A 6,579-nucleotide genomic window follows, 5' to 3' on the forward strand; every position below is an offset into this window, starting at 1 on the left:
TTGTGTCCTGAGGAGAGATACAAAAGATAAAATAAAATATTTTTTACCTTAAAATACCGAATAACCCTGGAATCAAAACTATCCTGTAGTCGCGGTCAACAACTGTCAAAAAATAAAAAATGACGAAACGAAATTCCAAAAATAAAAAACAAAAAAATAATAACTGTCAAAAGTGACGAAACTTAAAAATCAAAAATTAAAAGAAACACACTGAAAAGAAAATGCCAAAAATAAATAGCTAAATAAAGGACCTAGGAAATGTTCTAAATAAATTTATTCAAATACTACTAAATCAACAAATAAAGTCTTTATTGTAAAAATATTTCAATTAACATTAATTATATTTTCATAAAACAAGAAAAATTGATAAGTCATTTTATAAAAATTAATAATTATTTCATGGCTCATTAAAAAAAAGTTAATAATCATTTCATAAAAAAAAATCAATGATTTTTAAAATAACTGACATGTTAACTATATAAAAAAAATAGATAAACAAAAATATTTCATATCAAATGATTGACAGTTACTATAAAAATGTATCATTTATGACATGCCACCCCTTTATGGGCCCGTGGCATGTCTACAAACAAAAAAAATGGTAGATATATTTTGGTTAAAAAAAAATATGGTCGACATATATACATACAGTATGCATCCATAAATGGGAATACAGCGGACCTTGTGGGAGTCATCACGAGAACAGTAATTGATTCTCCCACAAATCCATTGCGTCAATACGTTGGGATACCGCAGAGGAGGTTGATGTCGACGGAGCGGGCTCACGAATACTGCCTATAGCTCTCTCGAGAATATCTTCGATCGATGGGGTTGATGCGATGCTAGAAGGACCACCGGATGTGCCCATTAGTTCACCCCGGTTTGCCGACGGAGCCGGACGATTGGGAGAAAATGACGACTGCACTTGCTTTGAGTCACCCAGTCTACGTCGATGATGTTTGACGTATCGACCGGTAGAGTTGTCATGGATTGTGGCTAGAGGTTAGCGAACATACTTACCCAAACTTGGACATTGGCTACGAATATGACTATCGCTGTGGCAATGGAAGCATCTTCGCTTTCGGAGCCCTCCAGACGCCATAGAACTTTCCTGGGATACCGGGAGATTGAATAGTCATTCCAGTATTCTTAGGGATTAATGTGACTTGTAAATGGCAAGAAACCGAAACGAATATCGGTTCGGTTCAGGTTCGGAAATAACGGTTCAAGGTTCAGGTTCGGTTCGCAAAAAATAAAAATATCGGTTCGGTTCGAACCTCTAATAACCGGTTTGAACACTTTTGTATTCAAACCTAGATTAGGATTATGTACAAAGAAAATTTTTTTTTATTTCATAATTAAAATAAAAACCTTCATTTTCATTAATTGCACATTATAAAATAATATTTTATTTATAAATATAACAAATAAATATATTAATGATTAATTTTAATATGAACAATTACTTAAAATTTTTTTATTAAGCCGCACTATTAATATATTTTCAAAATTCGTCTCACTCAGATAATATAAATTTAATTGTTGAAAAACATCTTTCTACACTAACTTGGGTAGCTGGCATTGCCAATATGATATCAGATATGATGTGTCATTTATAATACTATATGTAAATAGTTTGTATATTAGATTTAATTTTTTTGGTAGGCATTATAATTTATAAGCTTAAAATATTTAAAAAATGTTGTAAAATGGCAATATACTAAAGTTCATAAAAATCATGGCTGACGTTTATCAATCAAATGTGATTTAGAATAATTTTTAAAACAATTTCATTATAATTAAAAATTTTGCAATATACTACTAGTAATAACTTATACATTATTTTATAAGCATAAAATTATGAGACTCGAACCGGTTCAGAGGCATTTTAGCTGTTCGGTTCAGGTTTGGCAGTTTCGTTTCGATTAAAAATACCGGTTTTTAGCGGTTTAACGGTTCGGTTCAAGTTCGGTTTGGATCCCTGGTTGCAATTTATATATCGGTTATATGAAGGATATAACGTCTTATCTATTAAATTCACCATTATAGTCAAAAAACAATTACGGTGAGTTTTTTTTGCCATAGCACCATGCTAAATTAGCAATGAATTAAAAAAAAAAATTTTTATTTTCTAAAAAAAAAATATAAGAATATCATTTTAAAATTCTTTGGAATTTTCACAATTTTTTTTATTTTAATACTCAAAGTGACTGATGATAACTGAGAATGTTGTTCAACATATTTATTTGTTCATATAGAATGCAGCTAGACGGATCAGGCCAATTTTTTTATATTTTGTATCTATCCGGGCCGGGCCGGGCCGGGCCGTATAATTTAAAACCAAATATTTGAAATCGGCATTCATAGCTGTAAAAATCTAAAATAAATAAAATATTATTTTTTAGAAATAACCGGACCGGGCCTGAATTTTGTTTTTAAAAAAACAAACCCGGGCCGGGCCGATAAAAATTTTTGAAAAAAAAACGGACCAGGCCGGGCCGAATAAATGGTAGGTCACTGATATATATATATATGTATATGCACTTCACTTCATATATTATAAGAATAATAAAAATTTTGGAAATCAACTCTCATCATCAAAATAAGGTAAATTTCTGATTCGCCACCTTGTATAGGCTTATTTCTGATTTATCCATAAGGAAAATACTAATTACTTGTTCATTCTTAAAAAAAAATTAAACTATACAATGATTTGCTCCTTAAACTTTCATCTGAACTTTCAAAATTAGCTTTGCAAATATTAAGGATTTAAAAAATATGTTTTTTTTTAAATATTAAGTTATAAAAATGCGCTTATATATATAATGTATTTAAATTATTTTTTTTAAATCATTTTTAAAAAAAAATATATATAAAACAATTTGGTGGTTGTTATAAAAAGTATATATAAACGGTTTCATTCTATTCCTTGATGTCTCCAGCATGAATCATGGCCATAATCACTTCTCTTAACGTTATTGGTATAACACTCCGACTTACACTATACATTCATCAACTATTGCCAACGACCGAACTGACATTTGTGAACTATAGGTTTTGGTTAACGTTGTTAAAAACCCTGAATTTGGGGTCGATTTTTCAGAATTGTCAGATCAAGATTTTTTTAGCTAAAATAATATAATGTAAGTCATCGAAGTTTGGGTAAATAGATGTTCCAAGCATTTCCTACCTGCTATGAGCAAAATCTTTAAGGCTTTTGCATAACCTTATTTTATTTATAAATTATAATCTTATAAAACGGGCCTTTTAAATTTTTTTTAAAATGAATTGAAAAAATTTAAGATGGCGGGAAAGGGTGTTGATTTTTTTCAAAAACGCAAATAACGCATTTTAAATGCATTCATTTAAATTGGACAGCATTTTTTAAGACGTTTCATATTGTTTTTTAAAAAAATTAACGCTTCAATTTGAAAATTGCTGCGTTTAAGCCTATTTTTTATTTGCGTTTTGAAACGTTCCATTTGAAACGTTCAATTAGTTCCCTCTTGTAGGCAAAAAAGAAATATAAAAACTTTTTAGATCAATTCATTTTTTACAAAATAAATTTGGCTATGAAAGAAAGAAAGAAAGAAAGAAAGAAAGAAAGAAAGAAAGAAAGAAAGAAAGAAAGAAAGAAAGAAAGAAAGAAAGAAAGAAAGAAAGAAAGAAAGAAAGAAAGAAAGAAAGAAAGAAAGAAAGAAAGAAAGAAAGAAGATCCTTTTTTTTTAGTTTTATTTTAATATAAATTTTGGAGATTTCTGTTTTATTTTTCCCTTTCCCTACCCGGAAATCTAAAGAATAAGATAATTATTTTAATTATGTCTATTTATGTAATTATATATATATATATATTTATAATTTTTTAAAAAATATTAATTTAATTATTATTATATAAAAATGGCATTTGTGCACTAAAATCCCATCATTGAACGGGTGGGAAGAAAATCACGCGAGAAAATAGGTGGAGTACCTTCAGACCCCAATTTTAGAAACACTATATAATTGAAATAAAATAATTTTGTAAGCTATCATATTTTAAAAGATATATTGAATATAAGTATGATTTTTAATTGTTTTTTTAATGATTTTTAATTGTTATTTCAATTATTTAATTCAATGATTTTAATTATTATTTTAATGATTTTAATTGTTATTTTAATGATTTTAATTGTTATTTTAATGATTTTAATTGTTATTTTAATGATTTTTGTTATTTTAATTATTATTTTTATGATTTTAATTGTTATTTTAATAATTTTATGACAGCTTTGATACGTATAATCTAAGGTTCATTCTATTAATAAAAAATATTTTTTAATTAATAAAAATTATGTAATAAAATATAATCAATGCCAAAAACAGATGAAAAAAACGGTCAAACAGTTGAAACGGTGTGTGACCCTAAGCTCCAAAAAAACTTCAAAACTCTTGAACTATTAAAAAAAATCAAAATTAATTTTGCACACATATACTTTACCTAAAAATGGTAAGCTACCCAAAAGATTCAGGTAAAAATATCGAAAGAATTTTTAGTAATAAAGTTTTAAGAGGACCAAGATCTACATAGTGCCACCCGAGCAATGAGAGAATATATATTATTATGGTCTTAAAATATCCAAATTGCAAATAAATAACCTAAGATCTATAATTATATTCGAATGAATTCTTAAGCAGATTCAACCAAATTCTGGCTTTAGTCCAAGTCTATTTTTTTAAACTAAAGACATGATTAAGTTTGGGGATATGTGGCTCGGCTTAGTCGTTGAACCATATTTTTAAAAATAGAAATGAATCATTGAAAAAAGTTACAAGTTCCTTTAAATACATTCTTAATGGTAACATAATCAAAAGGGGCAAGCAGCACCCCATATCTTATCAATTTTGCTTGTTTTCGTAAGTATTATAATTAGATAACAAAAGATTTGTCCTTAGCTTCCCTCCCCTTTCTCTCCCTAAAAAAGATGCAATATGTGTGGTAAAGGAGTAATTTATTGTAATATTCTTTTTACATATTATGTGTTATATTCGTCATTTGAATATGATTATATATATATTTACGATTAATATAATTGTTGGTTAACTTCCTAATAGATTATTGATATCATTTATCCATTCATGACTTCCTTGTAAAATAAAATGTGCATTGTGATTGAATTAAATATGTATAAAATGTAAATGACAAAATCATAAAAATATGTAATTTTTCTATAATGAATACAAGTAAAGTATAAACTTCTTGCTTTTAGTTAGTGAGTTTGATTCCTATTTTATAAACTACACTTAAATTTATTTAACATCACAACCTATATTTGAGCCTTGATTATCATTAAAATCTATAAGGATAAATCATCAATTAACATGTTTAAAATATATAGATTTATTTATAATATTTGTTGAACGATTATGACAATTGCCACTTTTCTATGGCACATCATTTTTTTATTTAAATTTTAATTTACCATTGTCGGTCTAGAATTGGAGTGCTCCACTTGCGCAAATGTTTAAAATGAGAAAATCAACATTAAAGTTTAAAATAAAATATAGAAAAAAGTTATTGATCAATTATGACGATAACTTTGAAAAAAATTAATTTTTATCTAGTTTTTGTTTTTATATGTGAATAAATAAGTTATTATCCACTTCAACTCAAAAATTTTGAAAATGTCGAGTGGAGTACTCCAATTCTATGGCGAGGCCATGTGAAGAAAATTCAAAAAAAAAAATCAAAAATAACGATTATTGCCACTTTTCTATGGTACATACATCTTTATTGAAATTTTAATTTAACATATTTACGATATAAGTTTTTAACCATTTGCGTCAAGATAATTCAAAAAAAGTTTAAAAAAATAATGTCATGACAAATGTCATTTTTCTCTGTTACAACATTTTCATTGAAATTTTAATTTAACATTTTTTTTAATAAAAATTTTTTTACCCATGTGTGTCAAAAAAGTTTAAAAAATAACGATTGTATATTGATTTTTTTATTTAATTTAATATTACTAGTATTGTTAAACGGCTCGATTTAAGCCGATTTTTAAAAACGGCTAACTTAATATTTTAGCCAGAAAAATATTGTCTAAACCTCTAGATTTAGTTAAAAGATGTTCAAACTTTTGTGCAACCTATGAGCAAAATTTTATAGCTAGCATAATATTTTTTTGGCTAAAATATTGAGTTAGCTGTTTTTAAAAATCGGCTTAAAATGAGCCATTAAACAATACTAATCCATTTATTTTAAAACAAATATTATAGAAATAATAAACTATAACAACTTATTATATGAAGATCTTTTAAGATCGTTGATCAAAAATATTTATAAATAAAAAATCTTCAAGATCTAGATCTTTCAAGATAGTTGCGTGGAATTTTTTTAAAATAAAAAAAAACTTCAAATTTTACGATCTTCAAGGATCTTGCTAATTAATCTTCTTTGAAGATTTTTGGTACAACTCTGGGGTGAGATTTCAGTGTAGTTAATTAATAATAATGTAATGCGTCTTAAATCATCAGGAAAAATACTAAGAGGATAAAATCAATTTATTGATAATATTATGAATATGTTCTCTTTGAATC

This window comes from Gordionus sp. m RMFG-2023, chromosome 2 (genome assembly GCF_954871325.1).
Source record: "Gordionus sp. m RMFG-2023 chromosome 2, tfGorSpeb1-WG-v2, whole genome shotgun sequence".
NCBI classification, from domain to species: Eukaryota; Metazoa; Nematomorpha; class Gordioida; order Chordodea; family Parachordodidae; genus Gordionus; species Gordionus sp. m RMFG-2023.